Raw genomic sequence first — 12,939 nt, 5'->3', positions numbered from 1 at the left:
ACCTCCTCCCTTTGATACCATACAATTTATTTCAGTGAAATATTTGCTGTAGGGCATATGGTCAACAGCAAAATTTTGCATGATTTGAACAGATTCAGAATTTTGTCTGTAGTATTCAATTGTGGCCTGAAAAATGTAGGTCCCCAAGGTTTTGTAACTGCAAGTAGAGGTATTATTTTCATTTTTATGATTCATATCTTATATCAATATTTATTCATTCTCCACAACAAAATAACTGGAGATTAGAATGCCTATAAAATGTATTTATCATGTTAAAAGGTCTGACATTAACTAGAAGAGTTTGTATTTTGCCATTTTTCTTGACACTCAGTCAAGCACCTTAAAATCACAGGCTTTGTATGACTGTACATGTAACTTTTAAATTTGCATAGCAAGTTTAAGCCAGGAACCCATCCTAACTAAAATACTTATACAGAATGGTTCCTATACACAAGCAAGCACTCAGTGGTGACTGGCTTGTGTAACAGATAATGTTTAACTAAGAGATTAGCACCAATGTGTTATAACAGTGTATACCTGGCATGTTCTTCCAAAATAAATTTAAAAAAACATAAGGAAAACTACCAGAATGTGTAGTGATATAAACAGATACCACTGAAAATGGGAACAGAACTTCCCAAGAAATCAATTAGCATAATTAAGTGGTAGGCTACTTGCAAAAGATTTTACTTTAATATACCCATAGACTGAGAATGCTGGGAAGAAGATGAATAATCTCATTTCCTTTTTACATATTTAAGGTTGTTTTGAAAAACCTTAAAAAACAGAGTTTTAACTCTTCGAATATATATATAACTTCGAATAACTATGGTAAAATACTGTAGGACTTTCATAAATCATACAAAAAAAAAGATATCCTCAAGTAAAGGTTATGTGTTTTCCTTTGTATTAGTCTCATCTGGTTGTACCCAATGAGAAGATGCCTTCTTGAGAAATCTGTCTTCTCACAATTTGCCTGGTCAGGTGAGAAGTAAAATGCTTTTTAAAACCTGTTTCAGACATGTTTCCATGGGTACTGGTAGGAATACACATCATGTTTCAATGGCCCAGAATGCTATTGTTTAACATGTTTCTCTGGAAAGTTCAGTAAATAGTGTGATATCAGGCAATAGTAAGTAAAAAGAAGAAACAAACTAAAAATAAATAATTAAAACAAAGAAATTATTTAAATAAATACTAAGAACTCCCCACAAATAGAAATTAAAAAAAAAAAAAACACAAACCCAGAGTCTGAACTAATATGGCCACAGCTGTAACTCTGCAAACACCTTATGAGCAGGAAAAGTCTTCGAGTTGTGTTTCAAAAACAGGCAGAGGTGAAATGAACAGGATTTTGCAAGAAAGCCAGTTCAGCACTGTAGGAGCCATTACAGTAAAAACTAGATTGCCTGCTGGCTTGCAGTCTGATAGGGAAAGTCCCTCAATAGTGGATGATTTGTAAGCACACATTCTTATTTCAAACAGTAGGTTGGCTGCTCCCTGCTGTTTGAAGCGAGTTTAATATTCATAGATGCATCTACAAGCTATTTGCTCTGACCAGAGTGATAGAGGTTTTTTGTTGTTTAGTGCTTCTGCACCACGTGATGGGACTGATTTGTGCTGTGAGCCCTTCTTTCACAACTCGCATATTTTCAGGACTTGAGCATCAGCAGGACAGTTTGGTATTGTACTTGAAAAGCGTCTTCCCAAAGAAAATAAGAATTTTGGGAGGAGGTAGGATGGGGGCTTCTGGGACTCTTTTTCCAAACTCTATAAGTTCTTAAGTGCAACTAGTATTTGCAGAAACTCTGTGGCTAATATAGTTTTCTTTCAAAGAGAGACGTAGCCTTGCTGCCGATCTCATTTTAGAGATCTCATGTCATACTTATGAGAGCAACGGTCTTAACGCTGATGACCTGGTCCAAAATCAATGAGGGTAAAAATATTCTGCCCTCCTAAATTCCCCATTTCTTTCTACAGAGAAAATGTGTCCTTTATTTTCTGTCCAAAATCATATATTGCAGCACTGCTGGAGAGAATTAAACAACTGTTCTGCCTTTCTCCTGCCCTCCCTCCATGTATAATGTACATTTCAGTGAGCCTGTTTATACCAGTTCAGAACCTGTTAGGGTGAAAAATATTACGCACATTTAAAATTAATTGTCTATATCATATTGGGGGGGGGCAGGAAATAGATTTTATTTTATTTTATTTGTAGCAATTAACTGCTATAATTGCTATTTTATTTCTTACACATATCTATCAAAGTCATCCATACAGTCTGCTGTGACAGCCTTGTTAATATTGCATGAAAATCACCCGATCAAATTGCTAAGGATTTTTATTGAAGTAACTCTTCATTTCAATGAATCAGCATTTGTTCCAGAACAGGTTGTATGAAAAGGGTGAGGTGATATGTCCTATATGCTCAAAAAACATTTTGTTGACACTAAACAACTTACTTAAACAATTATATAGTATGATGGAGCTAATTAAATGTTGACGCACTAGAGCTCACTGTTTTAAAGTATTGCTTCCCTTTCAAAGTAAAAAAATATCCGTACTATATTTCGTTTGAAATCATGCTAGGAAGCTGAATAATAAATAATTAAGTGTCGAAGAAAGTCCATACGGAAATTCTTCTAAACCATTCCTGGCTATGCCACATACTACTAGCTTTGCTTTTAAATATAATTTAGAGTTATTTCTATATGAACTCTTTCATAAGCCTTTTGTTTGGTTGGCCTTCCTTCCTTCCTTCCTTCCTTCCTTCCTTCCTTCCTTCCTTCCTTCCTTCCTCCCTCCCTCCCTCCCTCCCTCTCTTCCTCCCATGTTTCTGCCTTCTTTTTTCCCCCCATTTTGGACAAATGCGTGCAGACATTTAGTTTTAATTATTATTTCCTTTTGCTGCAAGGGAGCCCATTCCCTAGGATACACGTATTCCTTGTGTTTCTCTAGTTGGACTGACGGGAAGGTTTAGTCTTTCGCACCTCCCTAAATTTCAGAAAAAAAAAAAAAAAAGAAGAAATGATTGTGTGTCAAACTCACCACTCCTTATGACCATTGGTCCCATGAAAGGGAGGAAAGAAAACAGATTAGCTGGGATTTGTAGACTGGGAATCTTTAGTCTGGAGTTCATACACAATTATGACCACAGAGGTTTACTTTCTGCATTGCACAGGCCGTAAAACTTCTTTTAGTCTTTCGTACAATGCAGAAAAGAAATGGTTACCTATAGCCAAAGCAAATGCAGTTGAGCTCAGTCACACATGCATTCCTTTCTGTCAGTGCACAGAAACTGCATCTTTTACAGCCCCAGGTCTGTTACAGGCCATTCATGGTACAGTAACTTGATTCCGTTCTGTCACACAAGGTTGAGCAGCAACCTGGATATACAAATACTTGCAGCATTCATTATTGATAAGACTTGGAGAAGCATTAGATAATGTGTTACTTAATGTATTTATTGGAGGTGACTTCAGATGGATGACAACTTCAGATGAATGAAGGATTGCATAGCACTCAGCAAATCAACACTTGTTTCTCTGTTTGCTTTTGTGCATGCATGAAAGTCATGATGAGTCAGCTGCAGCATTAACTGTTGGCACAGCAGCTCTTCCACACAGTTTGTCTGTCATCCAGAAGGTGTAATGATTGGATACATTCAAGAGAACTGAATCTGAGCAGCTTAGGTGTATTTAAAAAACAAACCCCCAAACAATTCCAGACTAATTACTTAGTCTGACACAACGTTTGATGACACAACGTTTTTTTTCTCATTGTGTATAAAACCCACAGGATACTTTGCTGTGCAAGCTGTCCCTCCTCTACCCCTTCCAAACCAATAAAATGATGTGGAAATGGAACTGACCTTGAAATGCATCTCCTGAAATCTAGTCCTTCCATTGAAAAAATTAAAGCAAAGTCAGACCCCAAAGAAAGGCAAGGTTAATAATAGTCACCAGATAGGCACCATGTTCCTAATTGTTATAAAGTAATTGACATGACCAGGACAATTAAAAATCATAGAATCATAGAATGGCTTATGTTGGAAAGGACCTTAAAGATTATCTTCTTCCAACCCCACTGCCACAATCAGGGACATCCCACTAGATGAGGCTTCTCAAAGCCCCATCCAACCTGGACTTGAACACCTCCAGGGATGGGGCATCCACAGCTTCCCTGGGCAACCTGTGCCAGTGTCTCACCACTCTCATGGTGAAGAAATTCCTCCTTATGTTTAGTCTAAACCTGCCCCTCTCCAATTTATAGTCATTCCCCCTAGTCTTCTCACTATATGCCTGAGTAAAAAGTACCTCCCCAGCTTTCTTGTAGCCCCCTTCAGGTACTGGAAGGTCGCTATAAGATCTCCCTGGAGCCTTCTCTTCTGCAGGCTGAATAACTCCAACTCTCTCAGCCTGTCCTTATGGCAGAGGTACTCCAGCTCTCTGATCTTCGTGGTACTCCTTTGGACCAGTTCCAACAGTTCCATATCTTTCTTAAGCTAGGGAATTCCAGAACTGGACAAAATGCTCCAGATAAGGTCTCACAAGAATGGAGTAGAGGGTCAGAATCACCTCCCTCGATGCTTCTTTTGATGCAGCCCAGGATGCCGTTGACCTTCTGAGATGTAAGCGTGCATTGTTGGCTCATGTTGAGCCTCTCGTCAATTAGCACCCCCACTACCTCTCCACAGGGCTGCTTTCAATCAAGTTGTCCCCCAGGCTGTATTGAAACCACTAATTGCCCTGACCCAGGTGTGAGACCTTGGTCTTGGTCTTGTTGAACTTCATGACATTCACACAGGCCCATTTCTCCAGCTTGTCCAGATCCCTCTTCTGGTGTGCCAACTGCACCACTTACCTTGGTGTGATCTGCAAACTTGTTGAGGGTGCACTCAATCTTGCTGTCTATATCATTGATGAAAATATTAGACAGCACTGGACTCAGTATGGAACCCAGTGGGACACAACTTGCCACAGATCTCCATGTGGACATACAGCTATTGAGCAATACTTTCTGAATGCAACCATCCAACCAATTCCTTATACATCAAACAGCCCCCCCATCAAATCCATACCTCAAATTTATAGAGAAGGATATTGTGGGGACCTGTGTTAAAGGCTTCACATTCCTGTGTCCACTGATGTGGTTACCCCATCGTAGAAAGCCACTAGGTTGGTGAGGCAGGATTTGCCCCTGGTGAAGCCATGCTGCCTGTCTTGAATCACCTCTCAGTCCTCCATGTGCTTTAGTAGAGCTTCTAGAAGGATCTGTTCCATGATATTCCCAGGCACAGAGGTGAGGGTGACAGGTTGGTAGTTCTCAGGGTCATCTTTTCTACCTTTCTTAAAAAGGGGCACAATGTGGCTCTTATTCCAGTCACCGGAGACTTCCCCTGACTGCCATGACTTTTCAAATATCATGGAGAGTGGCTGTTCCTCGGGTGGTCATGAACCTGATCTTCCCCCACAGGGATTGAATCATGAATCCTAGTAAGTGGAACAAAGTCTAACTGAAGTAAGTAAACATTAAAAGTACTTAGTGACGTATATGTAAGTGTCTGGAAGTTGAATTATGACTGCAATGCTTTGAATGTGACAGCATAGCAAGATAGCTTCTGCACTTATTGTATTCAGGAGAAACGGCCTTGCTGCATACCATTCTGGGCAGTAAAAGAGCTGTTGGATTTCAAGAGTTAATATTAAAAGTGGATAGGAAGAAACATCTATTAAACCAGACAGAGCAGCGCATTAGCAGAGAAACATTGCTTCTGGAACCCTAGCTAGCTAAATCTGTGTTTCACACCACTTCCGATACCTTAAAATCATAAAGTACAGCGCAATGACTGATGATACCTGTCAATGTACAGTCTTCCAAGCATCACTAACATCCCTGCTGCAGATTCTCTGGTTAGGAAAGAGCTGCTGAGCACACTGGGAACATGGCAGAGGATGCTCATCCCGGGCCATGAGAACAGGGAAAGACGAGGCACAGCTGGTGGCTTGTTGGAGAGGACCTCGATACCATGCCACATCTGTGCCAGACATGTTATGCCACAGTTCTCGGCAAGAAAAAAACAATAGCTAAATATGAGATTCCCCAGAGAAGTTCTGAGCTTTTTTTTTTTTTTGCTCTTGACCAATTCATCCTTTTCAGGTCTTCTGCAAGAGGTTTTGCACTGCAAGCTCAGATATTATGTATTTTTTCCTGGAATTGTTCCCATTTCACTTATCCTTCTTAATGTTATAATCCTGGTTACTAAGTAACATAAATTTGTCTTACACATCCTTCCCTTTAAATTATATTCCCATGTTATACTTGATATTTTAATGTTCCTAGTCATTTACATAGAAGAATCAGAGAAACAAAATGTTTTATTGGCTGAAGTACTGAATTGCTTTAACTTCTACACGCTGTAGACTCATGCAGTGTGGAGTGCTTATATGTTAGTCAGTGTTCCAATCTGACTTCCATGCTAAATAAGAAGATTTTTAAAGCAAAAGGGTATAATTTGAAGGTATTAAATGCATTATAAACTAACCCACTTCCACAGAGGATGAGAAATTTTCAGAAGTGATGTGGCCAGATCCAGCTTCAGATGATGGAAAGATGAGTAGCTTAAAAATATTTTGTTCCTTGATTCAAAATTATATACTCCCGCATTTGTAATGCTTATTTTAAGTTTGCACAGCTCAGCTTTGAGTCACTGGTCAACTTATTATTATCAACTTTTTGTTTTTTTGAAGTTCTACCTCTTTGCTCGGCACTCTGTAAGAACTACTCCCACGATGAAAACTTTAATTCCCACAGAGGTATCTTTGGAGGCATTTATAATCTTGGAGTAACTCCTACATTCTTGTCTTTTATCTCTTTTCTCAAATGACACAGAGTAGCAATGGGAATATCTAATATGCTAAGGTGTGCACTGTCAGATCCTCACAGCATCACCCCCTTCCTCCTGTCTTTGTCAGGCCAGAGTAATTAGTTCTCATGACTGGTAATTGAAACCAGATCTCATAGACCTAAACATTTTGGGAAAGAAGATTAATGATAGGCTCTCTGGTTTTGTATCTCACAAGGGTGGGGAAATAGTAAGAAGGAGGAGGAGGAATGCGGAGGAAAAACATTCTGCACAGTAATTGGAGAAAATGGCAAACACACGACTTCTGGGGAGAGAAGAAATGAGCTTAATGGCTTTCAAAATCACAGCCTTCCCCCATTTTGGGTGAAATTTGCTTGCAATGTATTTCCCATGCCTTCATCTTGAGTGCACCAGGAAGGATTGCAATCCTTTTCTTCACAGTGTGGAGTGCAAATAGAAGAGTGTAGAGGTGGCAGCCACCTGGTATGACTGAGCATGGCTCAACTTTGACTGAAGAGTTGTGAGTGAGACCGCGTCCAAAATATGTTCAGGGCAAGGGCCACTGACCAATGTATTCTGTCTATTTATTGTTTTGTTTTAGAATCTCAAACCCGCTAATTTATACAGAACTTTGTTCTTGTTGGTTTGTTTTGTTTTGTTTTGTTTTGGTTTTTTTTAAATAATTGCATTGGACTTCCTAAAAGAAATAAATTAAAAATGCTAGCTTTTGAATTTGCATTTTCCCACCTCTAAAAGACTTGGTGATGAGTACAGGAAAGTTCTGAATCAGACTACTTGAGACAAAATGTAAAAAATCTGTTTTTGTTATCGAAGTGTAAATCTGTATCAGTTCTCTTAAAACAGGTGGAATTATATCCAATTTACAGTTGGGTAACTGACCTTGGAATCTAACCCAGACTGCATTTATGTGCATCCCATGTCCGTGAATGGATCATAAATGCTTGAATACAGGATCACTGTTCCCTTTCAGCTGTTTATTTATGTTTTGTAGTAGTATAACACCAAAGGGACCCCAATCTAATTAGAATCTCATTTTGCTTTGGAAGAAACATAAATCCAAGAAAGAGTTCATTCTTACCTTGGGAGAAAAATGAAGTCTATTTTGGAGGAAGAAAACAAAGGTCAGGGAAAGAAGACTTACAGGATAAAACAAAGCCTTTTTCAAGAACAGTGATCTCAGGAATGCACAGGGAAGTATTGGTCTGTTCTACATTTTGATTAGGATCTCTGATATAAGTAAATTTACAACTGAGATAAAAATATTAGTAAGTGAATGTCTCAGACGATAAAAGGAGAAGGAAAGAAAGCTGTACAGTGCTAATAAGTTCATGTGCCTGCTTAAAACAAGCTGAATAGTTCGTTGGTCCTAACTCATGGAGGACTTGCACAGTCTTAGAGAAAAAATATAGTTTGAGGTTTGCCTCCCATTTAAACAAAGGAAATAAGCAGTCCTGGTATAGTTTCATTTACTTCTGTTCCATGCCATACCTATTCTAAATGAACTACTCCTAAGCATTATTGACCAATAACAAAATTCATCTCAAAATAATATGGAAGTTATCCCATCAGGTTCTCTAGTTACATAGGAACTTCTTCCATCTCCACAAACATGGTTTAATATGAAAATTACAGAACTGGATCTCGGCCACAGGAATCTGTTCCCCTGCTTCTTCTCTCTAACATGAGTCAGTTTTGCACATGAATTTTTACCAGGTGTGGAAATGTATGTTACCACTGAGATTCTGTATAACTCCTGAGTCAATGGAGCTTTAAGTGTCTGGAATCCAAGTATTTAACTTAGGTTTACTGGCTCACTGCTTTTTAAGGAGACTTAGGTGGATTGAGCTTTGCCTAGAAGGCCGTGTATTTTAACTTTCAAGCAATATTTTTTCCCCTAGTTTCTCACTCTTTTTACTGAGAATCACACAAAATCCAAAGTAAAACTAGTAAACCAGAAAGAACTTAACTTTTTCAAATCTCTCCAACAGTTTATAATAGTATCTGTGCTTCATCTTGTTATTTCTTTGTCTCACATTCTTCAGAGTAGGCTGCAAGTTTCAGGCAACAACTTGCATGCCTCAGACCTTGGAAAAAAAAAAGAAAATAAATAATGTTTACGAAGAGCATCCGCACAAACTTTTATGCACGCGCACACACACATATATCAACAAAGGAGTGAAAAAAAGGCTTCTTCGGATCTTCTGCTGATGAAAAATAAAGCTTCTTATACACTTCCAAAATTGTAAAGGGTAGCAGAATGGGAGATTGGTGCATTCTGGCACATTTAAAATAAGTAACATGCAAATCAAACTCTGGCTGAATTTACAGCAAGCTTTGGATGCCAAAAGGCCTTCTGAAAAGCAGAAACCTGTGAACATATTAGAAGTGTGAAAAAGTTTGTTTTAAACAATTCAAGATGCCAGGCTCAAGTGCTTCAAAGATTAGCAAAGCAAAGGCAGGCTTAGATTGTTCTTTCACTTGAAACTGTGTGCCTTTGAGTCCACTTCCCTACAGTTTTCCATATTCTTGACTGTTGTTATGGTTTGTGCAGTCTCCAGAAGGTCATGATGAGTGACATAGGCTGAATTACTGAGAAATATCCAAAATTCAGAACTACAGTCCATGGGCTCATAAAAGTCTAATTAGCATTTTAAAGGCTTTGGAACAGGATAAAGTTCCAGTCAGGGAATGGAAGAAAGACTGAGTGTTTTCTGAAGGAACTTGTCCTATCTGTGAGGGGCAGGAGGAGCTGTCAGGACAGACTTCATGCTCAAGAAACAGAGGAAGCGTTCAAAGGTTCATTTGGACCTACACGTCACAAGAAAGAACTGAGACAGTAAAGACGAATGTAGTAACTAACAAAAGAAATAATGTAAGTACAAATTTCCAGTGGCAGAGTTGAGCCAAGTATTAATCATTTCTGTAGTGTAGGCTTGAGCATATGTGATTATTCATATGCAAGTAAATAAATATAATAAATATGTTAGCCATCTTGACTAAACTAAAAGATAAGTAAATACTTGTTTAAAACATATTTGGTACAAGAATTATACTTGAGATAGGGTTGTCATCCAGATTTCTGTCCACACCTCTTTTGATTTCTAAGTTTTTCTGCTGATTATCCAGTAATTTAATGCTCCAAAATACAGAACATTTTGATTCCTATTGTTTCAGGCTTTTGTGGATTGCTGTTGCAGAAAGAACAAAGAATTTTGATAACTAGTGATAAGGAGGAAAGTAAGCATTAAAACTCAGTATTAGTCAGTCTGACCACAAAGTAAGCATAAACTTACGTTTGTTTTTTTTTTTTCTAGAGGATGTAATTCAGATAGTGTCAATGGACATAAGAGAAAGCTTAGAAAAAAAAGGAGGGGGAGTAAATGGTTACAAGAACCAAATCTTCCAACTCTTCCTTCAAGTCTGACACAGCTCATTAATACATTTCCCTGACTAAAGACCAAGTTCAAAACTAATGTGTTAGCATTTAACTTTGAACTTTTTGCATGTGTGTAACTGTGAGCATTGTACAAGATAGGACCTACATTCTTCAAGTTAAAAAAACATAATGAACAGATGCAAGTTATATCCTAAACGTCTAAGCTTTCTTCATGTTTTTTAAATGTTAGGAGGATAAAGTGGATTTGGGAGCTTTTAATCACCTTTCTTGCAAGCTTGTCTGTTCAAGGGACTTCCAGAACAAAGCACGCCACAGCCCGATTGATCATTTTTTAAGGGATTCCATTGGCCACACATACACTCAAAGCAAAGTCTTTTATATTTCCTGTGACAAAAGTAATCCTGGTTAGGTTCACAAGGTGAATATAATAAAAAAACCCAAGAGAATGAGAAGAAGATACTTGTAATTCCCATTTTCAGGCTTACCGTATGCAGTGTTTCCCACCTTCAGCCATATGGGAATTCCTTTCCCACAAAAAATAAATAAGTAAACAAAGGCTTTTGCTCTTCTTTACTCCAGAGACACGAAATAACCAAAAGAAAAATCAAAAATGCTGGACTATCCAAAGTAAGAGGATTCTGAGGAAAACAAAAACAAACCCCAAAACTTTAAGCACAATCTGCATCAATTTCATGTAAAAAAATGTATTTATTGTTTACTGCTATACTTTGTCTTTAAAACAGCAATAGCGAGAAATAAATTTACAGTCCTCTAAACACCATGGACAGGCTTTGCTAAGCTGCAGTGCCGAGGCTACTGATAAAACAAATTAGCATCAGAGTAAGAATACGACAAGATAGTGCTATGACAGAAATAATATAAGGAATAATAAGAACCCAGGTGTACATAATTAAGATTGTAATTCAAGCAAAGGGTTCTGGTGACATCATTTATCAATGTCACTACAAACTCTCAATGGAATTACAGCTTTGTATGTAGAATTCAGATATACGCGATTTGTTAGAATACATGAGGAATGTTTCTATTAAAAGTAGACAGACAATATGTTAACCTCAAGTAGTGGCGGTGACAGGATGAGATACAAAGAGAAGAGCTTTCTCCTATTCTGGTAAAGGAAGAAAGAGCAAAGATTCAGAGCATTTCAAAGATATTTGGAAATCAATTTTGTTTCAAATACTGGCCAGGGATATTTTTTATTCCCCCAAAAGCAACAGAAAAAAATTCCATTCTAGTGTGATTCAGCACTGCAATAAAAAGCAGTATTTTCTGCAAAAATGAAGAAACACCCAAAACTACTGATTTGTCTATCTCTATCTCATGTATAGTACAAAATCACATTAAAAGAAGCCCAATAAAGATATTTGCATTAAAAAGATAGTATGAAGCAATTACACTTAAACACACAGTAGGGCTAGTATTAAATTATTAATTGCACATTAACTCATCTTTAGGAGAAAAAAACTTACGCATTGAGTTTTAAAATACATACACTGAAAGGAGACAATAATCATTACTCTTTTAGAATGTTTGATTTTGAATATGCTTTCAAGCAAAAAACTTTTATGAAAAGAAATACGAATGAGTCCTCACAGTCTGTGTGAATTTTAAGGGCCTTAATCAAACTTTTAAGACTAATTAAATTAAGACCACATTCTTAAATTAGCATTCTAACTATAATTTCAATGCCAAACTATTTGTTACTCGGTCTCTTTGTGGACTTTTCAGCATCACTTAGGTGCCCACAGTCCTCAAATAAATGTGAATAGAATCTCCTTGAGAAAGCAACCTTTGTTAAACAGTGATACTAACAATAAAATGTAGAATGAGGTGAGACTTGCCTACTCACTGATCAGGGAAAAGATCCAGATCAATGCATTGAGAAAAAGGCTTCTTTTGACTTGATAAACTTAGCGCTAAATCTCACCTAAATAAAGTGCCTAAAATTATAGCTATAAAGATTCACAAAATCACTCAATGCGCTGTGTGGATTTCTCTTTTTTTGGTCACTTTCTGAAGTACTCTAATTGAAACCCGTAAATAACACACCTTATGAGGTGTCCTGCAAAACTTGTGATGCCTTTGAATACAATCTGTGAAGTGTTGTGTCTGTGGATTCTATGTGGACACTGATAATATCAGCAATTTTTCAAATTCGGCTTTTGCAGTACTACAATATTATCTCAAAAAATAGTGTATTCTCTGAAACTTTCAGGAAATGCTGACTGATGCTATAAAGTTGTGGATTTTTCAGTTTTCATTATAAAATTTGGGTTTTTTTTTTTAGTTCTCTGCTACCGAAGTACATAACTTTTGTGAAAACTGAAGTTCACAAAAATTTGCGGGCTTGTGCAGTTACAGCACTTCTAGTGCAAGTTCATATCTTGAAAGTTTAGTTTTGTGTATGATGCTGGGAGAGAATGACTGGAACAGTGGCAGTTTTGACCTTGGGTAACTTAATTTGGAAAGGAAATTTGGTAAAACTAGCTCAATATAGGAGTTCTCATCAAGGATTAATGCATGGGATCAATATGAACATTTATAGCAGACTATTTTTGAAAGAGAACAACAAAAGGTTAGAATACTTTAAAACTTGAAAAAGCAAATTAGTATGACTTCATGTGGGTAGTATGGGAAT

Source organism: Cuculus canorus, chromosome 2 (genome assembly GCF_017976375.1).
Source record: "Cuculus canorus isolate bCucCan1 chromosome 2, bCucCan1.pri, whole genome shotgun sequence".
NCBI lineage: Eukaryota > Metazoa > Chordata > Aves > Cuculiformes > Cuculidae > Cuculus > Cuculus canorus.
Note: the sequence above shows the minus strand (reverse complement) of the source record.